This window comes from Passer domesticus, chromosome 11, assembly GCF_036417665.1.
Source record: "Passer domesticus isolate bPasDom1 chromosome 11, bPasDom1.hap1, whole genome shotgun sequence".
In the NCBI taxonomy this organism is placed as follows: domain Eukaryota; kingdom Metazoa; phylum Chordata; class Aves; order Passeriformes; family Passeridae; genus Passer; species Passer domesticus.
Window position 1 is genome coordinate 17,940,545 of NC_087484.1, and position 16,861 is coordinate 17,957,405.

General features: G+C 39.8%; 1 long non-coding RNA gene across 1 annotated transcript in view; it reads right to left on the reverse strand.

Annotated features, from left to right (window-relative positions):
* Nucleotides 1-11,129: 11,129 nt before the first annotated feature.
* LOC135278999 (uncharacterized) overlaps nucleotides 11,130-16,861 on the reverse strand; it is a 238,335-nt gene continuing 232,603 nt past the window's right edge. The window contains exons 22-24 of the long non-coding RNA XR_010346368.1: nucleotides 16,361-16,545; nucleotides 11,829-11,890; nucleotides 11,130-11,732 (exon numbers count right to left, since the gene is read on the reverse strand). This is a non-coding gene — a long non-coding RNA (uncharacterized LOC135278999). The remainder of the gene's footprint in view (nucleotides 11,733-11,828; nucleotides 11,891-16,360; nucleotides 16,546-16,861) is intronic.

A 16,861-nucleotide genomic window follows, 5' to 3' on the forward strand; every position in this document is an offset into this window, starting at 1 on the left:
GGGAAAGAGAAACAGAAACTTGTTAGAAAACAAACAAAGAGAGAGGGAAATTCAAGTAAATAGCGTAAAAAATTTAAGAAAGACTGAGAAAAAATCTCCGCCCCTAATCCCTTTTCACCTTTTTTAGATCAGATCAGATTAAATTAGTGTGATTTCACTTTTTGGTGCAGAACAGCATAAAACAACAACATTTAAATGGCACCAGAGAGAAGAGGGGAGGGAGACAATGAACTCCCATGCTAGAATGTTGGCAATATCGTGAATAGAAAGCAATGCTTTCTCAGGTTTTGGGTATTGTGCATTTTAAGTGATGCCATCTCAATTTCACTTGCTGAATGGCTGTAGAACAGACTGCAGAAAACTGGAATGAGCCTCCAATAAACTGCCCCAATGACAGCCATCACAAAACTGGGAAAGCTACTTCCAAGCTAGCTCTCATTAATTGTTCCCACACCATCTTTTCTGCTTAACACAAGCTGTTACAGACAGCAGCTTATTCCATTAGGTTCTAAGAGTACAAATTAACCCTGAAAAAAGAAAGACATTGAGAACAGTAAAAGATGGAAGAAGGAAAGAACAGGGGCTGAGAGTTGAGGTGGTTCCTGAATTAGCTGGGTTCACCATTCAGCCCTATATTCCTTCCAAATAAGTATCCACAGTCATTGCTCTGAAGAAAGTGAAAAAGGAGAGTGTGGCACACAGACATCACCTCATGGGTTTGGTTTTCTTCAGAAGTATTTTTAATTAAATTTTTGAAAAGCAGCAATTTTGTTACAATCATGCATTTGTATGTTTGAAATCTGCTTTTAATTAAGCAAGATCATTTAATCAGTGGCAGTTATAAGTATTTTATACATGCCGACATTGCACTGAAAACTTCTGGGGTTTTTTGATGTCACGAGGACACAGCACGTGACTCTAAAATGTTCTCCCAGCCCAAAGATGAAACTTGTCCAAAGCCGGTCTGCAGGCTTCTGAAACACAGACCTGTTGGGCTGGTTTCTGGTACATTGGACACCTCTTTCATGGGACCTAGGCTTTGTTACTAGAGATACACTGCTCTGGAGAGCACGCAGGCAGCTGCCTGAGACTGAGCAAGAAACAGCACCTGGAGCTATAAAGATCTACTTCAAATCTTGGAGAGAGAGGCAGGGTTTACTGCCTACAGGTTTATTTGGCCTTTGGACATTATTGGAGCATTCTCTGCCTGTACTAAACATATCAACTGTATCTGAGATCAAGGCTAGAGTGCTTTGTTCAATCAGAGGATGAACAACAATGACACAACCAGCAGTAACCACAATAAAAGGTATCAAATCACATAATCTGCTTGCAAGTACAAGGATCATGGAAGTGAGAGGGGAACTTCTCTCCATCATCAGCTCACAAACCAGATCACAAAATCATAAATGAATACCAACTGGCACATAGAGTTAAAAGAGAATACTGATTTGAATTTATCCCCAAGAAGCAATTCTGTCTCCATGTCCCATTACAGTTTTCCTCAGGTGTGGCAAATTGGGTGGGGTTCACAAGAGCCAAAGGCAAAGCTGAGAATACCAACCCTCCCTTCTAAAAATGAAAATATTTTTACTTAAAGGCAAGTCTGGACTGAATGCCCAAGGTGGAAGCTTTCATACCTCATTTCCAATGCAATGAGGCTTATTAATCCATCTTTAGCATGGCAAGAAAAGAGGGGGGAAAAGGAGGAAAAATATTGTTCATTAAGCTAAGGTCAGAGAAATACAGCATTACTAAAGAAAAAGAAAAGCACTTTTGATCTGCACACTGAACAAAAGCAGATGACAAGACTGTTACACTACATCACAACTCAGTGACCTGTGTCCATTGACTAAACTGGTTTCATTTCATTCATTTTCTAGAGAAGATCTGTTCTGTTTGGTGGACACTCACTGCAACTGGCAACATCAGGAGTCTTGAGTGGATGGAAAGTCAGCACTTCATCTCAGATATGCTCCTTTTCATGAAATTTGAAGGACACAGGGTATTTCAAGTAAACTTTTACTTTTCTTTATTCTACAGATATAATCAATATTTTTAGCTTCTGATACTGTTTATGAATATTAAATCACTTGGAGAAAAAGACTGTTTATCTAAAACTATATATGAAAATTAAGAGAACCACTGATGAGTTATTGGAACAAGATTACATGTCCATAATGTGGAAGTAATCATTGTGCTGCAGTAAAATAATTCTAATTGGCTTAAAGACTTTCAGAATAAATGGCAAATTGATAATAAGCAATTTCACTTTGATAGCATTACAATGCCAGGGATTCTTCCAAATCAATTCCTATTTCCTCCACAAAAGAGGTCTGCAAATAGTAATTGCAGAAAACACATCTTTACTGTCAGAACAGACCAGCTTTTGTCTCTGAAATTAGATCAGCTCACCTTTTTCAACCTCTCTTTTCCACTGAACTCTAAAGCAGTGCAAGTGTTAAACAGCTGCACAGTGGGATGAGACAATGGGGAAGAGAGACCAGGGCTGAGGGGCTGTGCACACAAAGTGCCCAATATGTTACTTGGAACCCTGGTGTGTCTAAGGACAGTGCTGACTGAACCAGGCATTTTAGACAGGCCTGGAAAATAAACCAAAATTAAACCAACTTTGATCTGTGGAGGTCAAAAGCTTAAGAGACAGCGTTACCCTTCAGCATGACTCCTAAAGAAGTAAGACTGTACAATATCAGTCTCAGTCTGTCAGGCATCTTATTCCTTTCCACACTATATTTGTTAAGACTGAAGTTTTCCAGGAGTGAATCCCTTAAAAGCTCTGACGCAGCCCTTCGTGCACTAACACAAACCATGTGGTACCACCAGCTCTGTCTGTGGGCGTGGGGGCAATGGAGCTTTTGGGACTTAAGAGGCATTGACATGTCAGAGAGGAGGCAACACCACAAAGTCCTGTCACATAAGGCAAAACTAGCAGCTAAACAAGAGAAAAAGTAAATAGCAAAAGGCATCAAGAAGGAGAGCATAACCAATAGTAAGCACCAAGGAGGAAAAAGCACAGCCACAATGTTTCTGGTGACTACATGGGCACATGAATATTTTGAAGATTATGTCAATAGTCCTACATTTGCTAAAAATCTACAACAGATATTTTTCCCATATCCCTCCCTGCATTTGCAAGAAATCAAAATGCTTACAATGATATACTTCACAATCTTCCAGATCCCCAGGGGTTTGCATGATCCAAGATCATGGCAAGTTCAATGTACAAAATAGGAAATGGAGAGATGTCATCATTTTGTTACCCTTAAAGATAAGGCTCAGGGAGTCTCTCAGTGCACACAGTGACTGCACCAGCTGCTGTCTTGAAAGGGTGCTGGCTTTCCAGAAGGAGAAAACACTGCACATAATGCACAGGGAGTTTGACTGAAAGAGAGGATGCCAACAAAGCTTCTGGAACACACTGTGATATGGCTGTTAATGTGAACCTCTCACGTCCAACCTTGGCACTGAATGCTTCATGGCACTGTGGGAGCTGATCTACTCCACCTAGACAATTAGAGGTTTCTTCTCATCACCAGCTATGCAGCTTGGCCATGACTGAAGCTCTCCCCAGATACTCCTTACACACTATTCTCTGTTTACAGCACTTACAAAAGACAAATTGCACCTATAATCCTCTGAGTTCTTGCTTCTTAGAGATTTCCATAAAGTGGAAAAGGAAGTTTCTGTTATCTTGGACTTTATGAATGACCCAGACAAGCCTTCAGTGTCACTGTGCTGTGCCATCTGCAGGCAGTTCTAGTCCAGCCAATCTGCTCAGGGGCATCTTCCTTTCACACTGCAGTTTCAGCAGCTTCACTGCAGCATACACAGCTCATGCCCAGTGCCCTTCCTTAATAAAGACACTTGCTTGCAACAACATGGTGAATATTATTCTGGGTGTCAGAGACGGGAGAACTTCCTGAATCTTATTAGAGAGAGGTGTATGATCTGCTAAGGGGAATCACTGCTCTCCAAGTTCATGTGTTGCTGGATCATCACCTAATAAAACTTTAAATATTGTCCCAGCATGACAGATGATTGAGGAGACAGAGCAGCTACTCAGACAACTGCTTCAGTACTCTGCTGCCAGCTCCCTGTTCAGCTCCTGGGTTTGCTGCTCTTGTGGCACATCTGCCAACACTACTTAGGCTGGGCTCCTCTACTATAAGGTGAACAAGGAGCATCATCTACAAAAGCCAGATGATTCAACCCACATTTTATTCATTTAAAATTGAAAAGAGGTTTACGAAGGGCAGTGTGATGGAATAGGAGGCACGGATATGCAGTGATGAATACTGTGCACTCCCATTTGACAGCAATACATGGAAAGTATCTGGCTGGTGAGCTTAGGGGGCATAAGTTGTTTTTCTATGAGTTCCATTTGCCTTGAAGGGAGAAAATAAACCTCATACATTACAGATTCCAGCACAACTTAAATAACAGCACTACATAGGGCAGAATGTTTTGTCTTAGTAATATAAGTATTTTTCTGGTTGTAAAAAATCCCCAAAACCTGGAAGATTCTGGCCAGCTCTGTTCATGACTTTCATTCCTTCCACATAAATTTTAGGCTAACCAAAATATTAAAGTTGTGTTTCCCTGCTGAAATGAATGACATTCATTAAATATACCTCACCCTGCTTTCCCACTGTTGGGTTTGGCAAGAGCACAGAGGCAGACTGGAGATCCCTACACAACTTATGCGCAGAGTGAAGACTTGTTGAACTGAGAAGAGAATGAGGCTCCCAAAGCACAGCACCTCAGAGATAACTGCAGCTCTCTCCCAGCTACACCTCTGACCTGCTGCACACCTCTGACCTGGATAGGTTTACTCCGTCTTGTTTTCTGTCTTGTCAGTTTATATTGTCTCACTTTGGGCCACCAGTTCCTGCATTCTGTGAGGGAATAATGACAGACAAGATCACTCAGAGGCTGTTGGTGCTACTGGAATAGCTACAATAGGTAAAAAAGACCTTGCGAGGTACAGGTGAACACAAATGATACAGGAAAGAGTAGATAAATTATACCCAAATAGAAATGCTCAAAGAAGTCTGTCGGGTCTGTATATCTGAAAATAGTGTACAGATTTTGAGTTTCACAGAATTCCATTAATTCTATGGAAATCTAGAAAGAGTGTTACTGGGATATAATGCAACCAGAAGCACAAAGAATCCCCAGTGAAGTAAATGGCATTAAAGTGGACCAAAATGGCAATATTTGCTAGCTACCATTGAAAGAAGGTAACAATTTTATCAGCATATAATCCTAGTTCCTAATGGTGCAGGCATATTATGAAAATATGAGGCTTGGAAATCAGATTTTGAGGAAAAAATGCAGAAAGCAATTTACGAAGTTCTACAACATGTCCAGTGAGACTGGGTGGTAAAGGCAGCAGTGGCATGGTTTTAACTTATCCTTTTTCTGATCCCTGCAATCACTTGCCAAATTTTGATATCCAAATCATCCTCCCTACCAAAACCTGACCTATGATTAGGGAACAGTTCCTTCCACATGTATGGGTCTACTAACGTGCTGGGCAGGCTGAGTGACAACTTAAGAAGGAAAAATAATTCTAAGGGTGAAACAGGGTGAAGGAGAAGACCTGGGAGGTTATATTGAAAGTTTTATGGAAGAGGGGGAGATAAAGAAGTGTTATGTGACAAATTTGAAAGCTAACAATACAGAGAGATCTGTTATTCTCTTAGTGAACAAGAAAATAATGTGTATATTCTTACTGGAGCTAAAAAGAACGACAGAAAAAGAGAAAACAGCAGAATTCACACTGCTGCCAATTACCACTGTTTCTTCCCAGGGTCTGTAAATTAGTTGTGCTTAGAAAGTTAAAGATAAATGGTATTGATTTAAGCACATTACTAATAGTACCTTCACTGTTGCAATTGGATTTCACCCAAATTTCTGCTGCACCTAAATTATTCTGTCATTCTAGCTGCTCCTGTAAAAATGCAAATTTGTCTTCTGAAAGTAGGATATATTGTGCCAAATTTCCCCATAGCATTTATGACCAAAAATATTTTATTAAAAATGTCTGTATATTTTCAAATAGTATTCCAATGGGCTGTCAAATTAATAGTGAAAAAACCCCACAATTCAGAGCTGTAAGGTAATAAGAAGTTGTGCTATTGCATGGACAGTTGGAACCTACCAGCAGATAAGAGCAGAAATTTGGACAAAATATAGCTCTTTCAAAGGTCTGTTTTCTACCACTGAAATGTGAAATATGCATTATTCAAACAAAGAAACCAAATGCCTCCATGGGGTAGGGGTAGGAATTTCCCTGAGCAGTTATTTCAATTATCCATCTGTTTAGTCAGAGCAGTGCCACTCTGCTGGAGCAGCAGCAGAACAGATAGACACAGCACAGACCCATTCACAGCACTGGGGTAAATGCAGAGCATTCCACCCCTCTGAGTACATTTACTCTGATATACTGGCAGAATCCTGAGCCTTCAGTAAAGGATCAAACAAAGCAGATACCAAAATCTATTGGACCTTTAGGACAGGATGAGGCTGAAGCTGCCATAACAGCTCAAGAGGATTCAAAATCACATTTAAAATTTAGAGTAACAGAGCACAGATGGAAAAGTTCTTCTCCCATAAACGACATGTGGTTAAACAAAGAGCTGATATATCAAGATCATGTGGAATAAGCAGTGACTAACTGCCACGCTTATCTCACGCTTAAGCCTCCTTGCCTTAGAGGTTTGGGTTCTCTTAATCAGGTATCAGAGTGGTTGTGGCTGCCTCATCACTTTGGTGTTTATACCACCTTAGCAGCCTCAGACACATTCTGGGCACCTAGAACTGCCTGAGCTGTGCTGAGATTGTCATTTCATAAGCCACTTTTCTAACAAAGGGATCCTTCCTTGGCAGTGGGGCATTACACAACTGCCCTGCTCAAGGACTGAAAGCCTCTGGTGCCTTGCATCCAGCCCTCCCCTTTTGGTAGCTCAGCACTCCCTGACCCTCACTGCACTCCCACATAAGATCCCAGCCTGGACCCCATCCCTCAGCCAAGGGACCTTGGACACAGCAGCACTCAGAGAAGCAGATTAGGGGATCCCAATTTAGGTAGGAAAACATAACAAAGTTTTCTGCAGAAGACAGCAGCAAGTTAGGTGAAGCAGGATCCAGAGAAGGCACTAGAAAAGCAAAGGATCCAATATCAAAGTGGGATCAGTGGCCACAAGGATCCCACAGTGAAGCCTGACAGGTGAGCAGAGCTGAGCTGATGGGTGAAAATAAAGCCAAGGCTGTGTGACATATAGCACTGACGCACTGCTGCCAGTGATGGAGCTGTAAGGAACTCCCAGGAAAGCACATCCCTGGCTGAGCCACACTGAGGGCAGCACAGCTGGAGCTGGAAAAGGAGACCAGCATGGGACAAAGCAAGGAAATTACAAAACCTAAAAGGAGGTGGAGTCAGAGAGTAATCATAGTTCTGGGGGAGTAATGCTCTGGTACCTAATAAAAACAGGTACAGACAACAGCATTAAATAAATGCTCATCAGGAATGGCTTACCATTGCATACATCAGAGAGAAAGAAGGAAGGAAGAAAAAAGGTTATCATGAGCCACTTCAGCAGCTTGAGGGAAATGAATAAGCATCACTTTCATATTCCTCTGAAAAAGTATTGTAAAGAGGAAAAGCTAAATAATGTGTGCCAGAGCCTCAATCACATTGGTGGACCAACAGCATGTTTGTGGTAAGTCCTTCAAATCTAGTTTCACTTGTCTCTAAAGGATCCTTAAAAGGACTTTTTAAGTTAGATCTGCTGGCTTTGGCTAACTATACAGAGCAAAGAATTGACTGCATTCCTACAGAAATGGTCCTAATAACTCCTTAGAATGGGCTGTGGCACTTTTCCACTAATTGTGGAAAAAACTAATGGGCACCTTGAGCATGTGTTATTAATCTGTCTGCCAATTCTGAGATTTCAGTTGTGAAAAACTACAAGGCAGTATTTGCTCTAGAGCACACATTCTGCACCAGTAAAAATAAAATGTACATGGTGAACTGGAAAAATAAAAAGGAATATTTGCCATGTGACTCTATGGTCACTGAAGATAAAAAAAATCCTGTGTCAGCTCTCCAAAGAACAGAGATTTAACCTGAGTTCAGTTTCCTTGCACAGGTTCTTAGAAAAGTAATAGGAGCCATCAGGCATTATATCCAAGGTCCATAGCTCTCCAAGGGAGAGATATTACCCAAGTGGATTTGGGTTGTAGTTCTACATTTCATTCATTTCAATGATCAAAAGAGAAGGAATAGCTGCAATTATGTTTTTCTGCTGAGTCACCCTATGGCAAAAATATTCTAGGCAACCTCATTTCAATTTTTTCCTAAAGAGGCAAGATTCATAACATCAAACCAAAGAAAAGCACAAGACCTTGAATAAAATTACAAATCCCACATGGAAATGCAGCTCTTATGTGATTATGCTTTTCTGAAAAAACTCTGTCACACTCTTATTCTTCATTTTCCCTACAGAGTTCTTTACTCCCCACATTCCCATTTGGTATTTCAAAAATGTTGGCAGCCACCTGGAACACAACAAAGACATTTCCTGTTTTTCACAGATGATATAAAGTCCTTTTCTCCACATAGCTTGATGCCTGGGACATCCAGAAGAGCTGTGACAGAGCAGCTTCAGCTTCCCTGCCCTCAGATATTTGCCCACGTTCCAGATTCATTGTCTTTGTTACCAGGATGACAACAACTGTGCTGAGATGACCAACTCCCAAAATTTCTTATTGGAATTCTTCCATAAATAAATGTGGAAAAAACAGAGCTTGAAGCTAGATATACAATCTGTGGAAGATTAATGCCTGAAAATTTGAGCAGTGGGTAGGAAAAATTTTATCTAAACTTAGGTGTTCTCAACACATGTCCAGTGTTACCAGATCAGCTCTGGATAATTAAAAAATGCTATTGGGAAATTTATGTGAAATTTTCTCCATTACATTACCCTCATTCTTCTCTAAGTTCTGCTGGAGCTGAATCAGGTCCAGAATCAGCATAAGAATAGCTGGGACTGACATGAAGGCTAGTTAAAAAGAAATGAAAGAGGAAAAGCAAAGCAGAAAACCTTATTGCTGGTATTTATAACCCCTCCACAGGTTCCATGCCAACTTCAACTGGGCTCCCAGGAAAAACAGTTATTTTTCAATCTGGGAAAATGCCTTTCCATAGGGAAGAATATCCCCATACAGTCTTCTTGCAGAATTTATGTAAAGAAAAAAAATCCAAAAGAAGAGGAAATCAAATAAACCCCCCAGAGCTGGGGGAGTGGGAAGGAGTGGGGCTGAAAGGGGGACTGTACTGCTGCGTGATGGATGTTTAGGTACCATATTTCTTCCTGTCCTTTCCTGAGTGCAGTTCCATAATGGGTGTTAACAGGCCAGCTTTAAACACTAAGGAGTGCATTTGCAGCGTAATGTGCAGAGATTTGTCCGCACAATTTCCCATTAACACTAATGTGCACTGCATGGTTAAATCCCTAAACACCACGTGGAAAATTTACTTTCAAAAGCCTCCATTAGTCTGGGTGTTGAATTCTTCTGAAACAGTTGTTAGTCTGTTAAGCAGTGATTGCTCTCACATTAAGCAGACAAAACTTTTCATTTCAGTTTAGACAGTTAATCAGAAGATATATTTTTGCAGGAAGTTCACATACTAAATGAAATTTTTAAAATTACTCTTTAGAGGTGACATTGATTAACATCTTCAGAATGCCTCATCTAAAGATCTACTTGTAAATACTAGAAGTTTCAGCTAAATCTGTGCTATAACTATAAATTTTGTTCACAAAGGGCATTGCTCACTTGTTTACAAGCACAGTAGGGACAACATCACACACAATTTTTTTTCACAATTTTTTCTGTCATTAAGATGAAGACAAAATGAATGTGTGCATATTTGTTTTGGTTTTGGTATTTTCCTTCTTCTAGACAGGCATGTAAAGCACTTACAAGAATAAAGGAATCTCGCACTCAAGATGTGAATGCATATAAAACCAGGTAGAAAAGGGAGGAAAAATGGAAGCAACAGGCAAGACTGTGATTATAATCAAGTTCTGAGTGACAGCAATGCAAATATTAAAAAATAAAGAATGACATCAAGTTGGTCCCACCTTTCCTACTACTCAATATAAGCATAAGTCTTGTTTAAAATCATGAGATTTAAAAAAAAATGTCTATGCATGAAAGGGATCATCTGATTTTATTGTGAAAATGCACACACCATTGGCCCAGGATTTCTGCTAATTACATTTGTTAAAGAAACCAAAGAAGAGTTATCTGGGTATTTGCTGGGGGACGGGAGACAAGTGATAGAAATATGTATTTTACAGAGGAAACTGATATGAAATGCCACATACAATCAGCAGGTGAGTTTGGATTTATAGACATATACTCTGGCTGGGATTTATGAGTGGACATGAACACATGAAGCCCACTACATTTACAACAATTCTCTTGTTCTTTTCAGTGGCTTTCAGAAGTGGAAGCTTGCCATTATACACAAGCAATTAATTCTTCAAAAAGCCTAGTCCCTTCTTACGAGACAATAAAATACTTCCCCTTGTAACAGCAGGTAAGCACTGAAGGCATCCTTAAAAATCTAACCCCAGTGTGCTAAAGAAAGTTAATAATCTTTAAACTACACACAATGCCACTTCATCCCTGGTCCCAGAACGTTGTAAAATGTCTGATTAGTCCTTATAATGGTGCTAACACCTCCACAGCACATAAAAGAGGACTTTTAATTTACAAAAGACATCTCTGGTTGTCCTGATTTTTACCTTTAATTAGACTGTAAGACATTGCTCCATTTGGCTGTTAACCAACATATGAGGTATAGGCTTAGTGTACAAGGTAGATTTGTGAGGCTTTTTTAAAAGCAATACTGTAATATTTTGAATATATTTTTAATACACAGTATCTCATGGATTATTTAACTCTCTAATGAGGTAGAAAGAAATATTAAAGACAATATTTTAAATGTCAGGTAAATGACTCAGTTTAAGGCAAAAAAAAGGAGAACTTTTCTGTTGATTCTCTTGCAATGGTTCCAACAACTGCCTAGATTTTGGAAATGATTTTGCAATGGTTAGATTTTATATTGGTGCAATAATTGTGCGCAGTAGGGTACTGCACCTAGCCATGAAATTCATTTAAAAATGAAATAGGAGACATGATGAAAAATACAGAAAATCAGCTGCCCCAAAGGAATTATAAATAATTTTGAAAATAAAAGTGTTTCTGTGGCAACATGAACTTTAATAAGTCAAAATTTGCAATACTGGTAAGCTGTGCCCCAATGACAGGTAAATGTATGTGTCTGAATAAGGAGACCAGTGGAGCTTATAGTCACAGAGCTGTCAGAGGAAATCAGAGGAAGTCAGCAATAATGTCTGAGCACTTAATAAAAATCACCATCCAGCTCACGATTTGTGACACAAACCCTAAAATAAGGGGAAATCTGCATTGTGATGTGTAGGGGACTTAGCATGTTACTTGACATTGTGCACTTGCCTCTACTGTTGTCCAGTTTGACCAGGAAAAAGAAGAGGGGCAGTCCAACAGGTACTTCTTTTGTTTCAGCATATCTTGAAGAGGAAACAAGTTGGCTGCTCACTCCCTGTAATTCTCTTCCCAAGCAGAAGCTTAAACAAAGCTCTGTAGGCATTCCCCTGTAATGAACACAACAAAACACAGGAGCCAGTCAAACTTCTGGTGAAGCTCTACACCACAGGAGAAATACAAACAACGTCTCCACCAAAAGCTACCTGAGTACAAATTCAGCCACAGAAGTAAAAAGTGTAAGTATTTGGGAAACAGAATGTCTGCCCTGCAAGTGGAAAGAAAAAACCCCATAAATTTCAATTCAAACATTTCAGATGGAATAAATAACAGGACACTGCATAGGGAGGGATCATGCCCAGCTCTAGCACAGTCACAGCCATCTCCCCTCGAGGATTCCTACCTTGGTCTGCAGGACTTCAAAGGAACTTTTGGGTCATAGCAGTGAGCAGCTCCTTCACCACCAATACAGGCAGAGCTGTTCAGCTCCAACTCCCAGTCTGCACTAGGGAAGAGACTGAAAACTCAGTGTACCTGGCCTTACATTTCAGTGTACTGCCTGGGCAACACCTCCTGTGCAGCTTCTCCTCCAGAAGTCAAGAAAAAATGTTAGGTTTTTAATAATTGAAAACCACACTTATCTAGTCTAAAAGGACTAATTAAAAATTTAGAAACTAATCATGATCACCTATTCATTTCAAGGCAGGATGCTGGAAAAGAGACAAGTGAGAATTGAATATAAATAAATTAAAATAACAACAAAACCCCTACTTGAAGCATGATGACTGTGTTTCAGCTGACACCAGAATTTCAGTACATGTCACAACCTACAAGGAGGAACATAAAACCTTCTTCATCCCATTGCCAGACACAGGATACATCCTAGTACTAACCTATGCTTTGGTTCCACCTGGAGGCACCTTCAGAGAGATGGTAAGCCCAGATTTAAACTTCATTGCCAAAATAATGGCTCAAGAAGAAAAATGAAAATTATCACAGAGAATGCTTCAAACATGAGAGACTGATGAGAACAGGAGTGATTTCTTTGGACATGAGCACTCAGTAAGGCCTAAAAGAAGTACAGAAAGGTAAAGTATTGTAGAGACAAGATTTCTAGAGAATGGCTGCATTGCCTGCATCATTATAGAACTGCTTTAAGTGAAAATAAAAAGGTGAGGGACTTGGTTAATAAGCTTTCTTTTTCATTACATATCATGTTACAGAGGTCACCAATATCAAAAGCTAAAGATTAAAAGTATGTTCCCAGAAGCATTCACAAGGCATCACCAAATATGTTGAGTAATAATTAATTCCAGTTATTAATGACAGTTCACACTTAAGAAAAAAACTGTTGAACACCAGAATAAGAACCACAAAGACAAATCATTCTATTACAATACTAGTGACTTCTACAGATGATTTGTCATTTGTATTTGATGTCTGAAAAAAAGATTTAGAAGGGGACATTTGTTATTCATAACTGGGAGTAGTGGATCAGGCTTTGGCAAGTCAGATGGACCAGCTAGAGACATTCCCAGAAGGCAAAATAAAATAACTAATGGTCTTCCAAAGCAGGAATTCTATCAAAAAGGAACTGAAGCTTTTTAAGCTGCAGGAAAGAAGGCCAGAAGACACAACCACATTCTTCAACACTTAAGTTAATGTGAAGGAGATACTGTTGATCTATGGTAGACCGGATGAGTAAAAATGGGTTTGAATTGCTGCAAGAAATAAGATAATCCTTGTCTATATAAAAAGTTAGATACTGGAATAAATTTCCAAGGAAGTTGTTATGTCTCTTTCATCACAAGTCTTGAAAATTACTTAAGAAGTATTTGCAAGAGATAAGATAGCTCAGGAAAAGATCAAAACTTCTCTTAGTTTCTCTGATTTTATATAGTCTGAATTTAAACAATAAAGATGGTGATTTGTTTTGGAAATGCCAGTATTCAGCTCATGTGACTAAACCCCTTACAGCCAGTCTGTGCCTATGCTTCTACCACACTTAGCAAGTCCTGAGGCAAACCAGCACCCTCTCCACTTCAGTTTACAATGTCATTGAGTAATGGAAATGCTTATTCCAAATAGTTTTCACACCAGACAATCTTCTTTTCAGAGAGAGGAAGGAACATTGCTATCTAGTTTTCTTCCCTAAAACTGCCTTTTTCACAGAAATGTGAAAAAAAATGGCTACAGCTACCTAGCTTTTACTTTTAAATCAAGGTAGATTGTTAATGGATGTTCTAGAGAAAAATATCTAACCAAAGATGAAAAATATCTAATCAAAATATCTAACCCTACTTCTGCCTGGCTGTCAGCTCAGCAAGGCCAGGAAGAAGAAGGCCAGAACAGAATGCCAAGGCACTCTGAGTGGGGCAAAATGGACGTGCAGGTGGCCAGAGAATCCCAGCCCAGGCACAACTCTATTCAGAACTAAATGTCTGCCAGTCTGTATAGAAGAATGAGTTCTGTGAAAATCTCATTCCAATTCACCTGGAACATAAGTGCCAGCATTGAACCAACTTAAAATGAGAATCACACTTCATCTTCCTTGTCCCAGCTGTGGCATGCAGAATCCCTGAACCAAATTGCCTTCACACTTCTCTTTCTTCTCTCACACTAAAGGTACAATTTGGGGTCCCAAGCTGTCCCAAACTATAATTGTTTGTTTAGTAAAAGGAGTAAGTAAAATGAATTTCATGAGGGCTCTATAAATATGACTGAATCAATCAAACAGCCACAAGGGCCAGAATAGAGGTTTTGTTCAATAAAGATATATAAGCCATAAGCTCTGTTTTCCTCTTTCCCATCCTTTAGGCGAGCATGAACCAGTTTGTGTCACCTGTGAAAGGATACAGGCATTGTTTGCTCTAATGCCTGACAGAATTCCCTGAGAGACTGGCCTTTTACACTCTTCTCTTCCTCCTCAAGAGCTGAAGTCTCATTTCTCACAAGGCAGATCAAGAGGGCACAAACACTTGGCTCCCAGGTGCCACAGCTCATCATCATACAGTTCTCTGTGGAGGCTTAAGGTTAGTTACCACAGCCAAAAAGAAACAAGGAGACATTTCTTTTACAGCAAAGTGACAATCCTCAAACAAACTGCTTTCTGCAGAAGTTTCTATGTTGTCTCACATTTCATTCAGCCTGCCAGCCAGAGCAGAAAGTTTTCAGCAGTTCAATTCAATGTACTGGAGATATATTAAAGAATTTATTTGATTTTGGTGCTGGTGATATTTTAATTTCATTTTTCATTTACGTCTGGACAATGCTGTTAATTCCTTCAGCCAGGGATTTTATTCTTACTGTATAAATAAAAAGACAATAAAAAAAATTCAATCTTTTTTTACAGTCAGGGATTACATCCAGAATTTTTGAAGAGGTTTAAAAATGGGAGATGACAAAAGGGCCACTGCTGTTCTCTGTTTGTTTTTGATTTTGGGGGGTAAGTACTGTACTTGCTAGGCCATTAAAAAAATATTCACATTTCCCTCCATAACAGCCATGAGCACTTTTCTTGAGCTAGTTTAAGTCAACATGAACATTAGCCATAGTCTGAGTGGAGTCTCCTGCTGGAGCAATCCTACCATGCAATAATTTCTGAATTGGGTTGCTGCTGCAAAGCTTGTTAGACAAGGATGTCACCAAACATGCTAAAAATCAGAACAGGAAGCACTAACAGGATTTTTAAGACCAAAAAAATGAACTGAGAAACTACTATAAGATTTTCTAAGGTCTCCCCCAGTGAAGGCCAATTTTGTTTAATTGTTTTTTTGAGGTTTAGTTTGGGGTTTTTTTGGACTAGACAATTTATATTAGGAAGTAATCTCCTAATTTATGAAGGAGTCCTTTAAGCTCCCTAGAAACTCCCAGATTCATGATTTATTTGATCATTACAGAGGGGTGATTTCAATATCCTTATGTTTCTCATTGTTTTGCACGTGGCCATCCATTACAGCAGAAGAAATTACAAAAATCCTAAAAGAGATTATCATTTTCATATCTAGTAGGCCTGATGAGTTTTCTACAAGCAGGATGCATGACAAAATGAATAAGGAAACTGGATTACAGGAAGGAAATAAAAATATGGAGAAAGAGAAGAGGACAAAGAAAGGTGAGGCTATTTTATATACAGGTATAAAATTGAGGGTAGAAGTGCTATTTTTATTTATGGAGGTTACAGCTCTCCTCTGAATATATTATTGATTCATTGCATATCACAGGATTAAAAACTAGGAATGGGTAGATCAGCAAGCCTTAGCAGATATCCAGATTTCTGACTCCACCAGCCAACATTTGCAGAAGCCTCCTCTTTTGGAAAAATCCTTGTTGTTTCCCCAGAAAGAAAAAAATCCACATCTCTTTCCTCCTAAGAGCTCACTTGCAGCTGTGAATGGGAGATGCCCAGAGCCCTCCCCTGGCTGCACAGAGCCTCCCTGGCTGCCTTGGCTGTGGAACCCAGCTCTGCCAGACCAAGGGAAAGCTGCTGGAGCCTGGGACAGGCAATCCCCTCCTACCACAGCACCTGGTGGCAACGGGGGCAGAATCACCGAGTGCTCATTGTTGAAAGTATGTTACTTCAGAGAATAGTCAGGTGGGCCTTTGTTCATAATTTAAATGTTTCAAATTGGAGCTCTGCACCTCGCTAATGTTCCCACTAGCACTGAGAGGGCGTTTGTCAAAGGCTTCAGTGGGAACCAAAATTATCCCTCAGTGATTTTGCCACTACAAGACTTACCTATTTTACTACTGCAAATCATAACAGTCAAATCAACAAAATGTTACAGCATCAAGGCACAGGAACTCAGGAAGTTTTGGAAATCACCACTTTTGTCTGCCGGAAATGAAATGCCCTTCTCCAGTTTCAGTTTCTGCTGTTGCAGGCCAGATTGTGTTGCAGGACATGCTGTTAAACCAATCACACTGTAAAATACATTAACACTATTCACCCCCAAAATTGGAGTGGTTATGAATTCTAGAAGGATGATGACACGAAGCAATCAAAGCTGGACCATTCAATATAGAGCTTGTACTCCACCCTCATCTCATCACATCCTCCTTCAGAGTTACAGCCCAAATGGTGCTCACACATTCCTGTGTGTTTTGCCTCTTACACCACACCCGTTAAAAAAAAGGGCACCAGTGATGTACAGCACACCCTGAAGAGGATCTGTCACAGGCAGATCAAGCTTTCTCAAAGGGGTAAACCTGCTAGTGCATTTTTTATGTTTAATTTCTA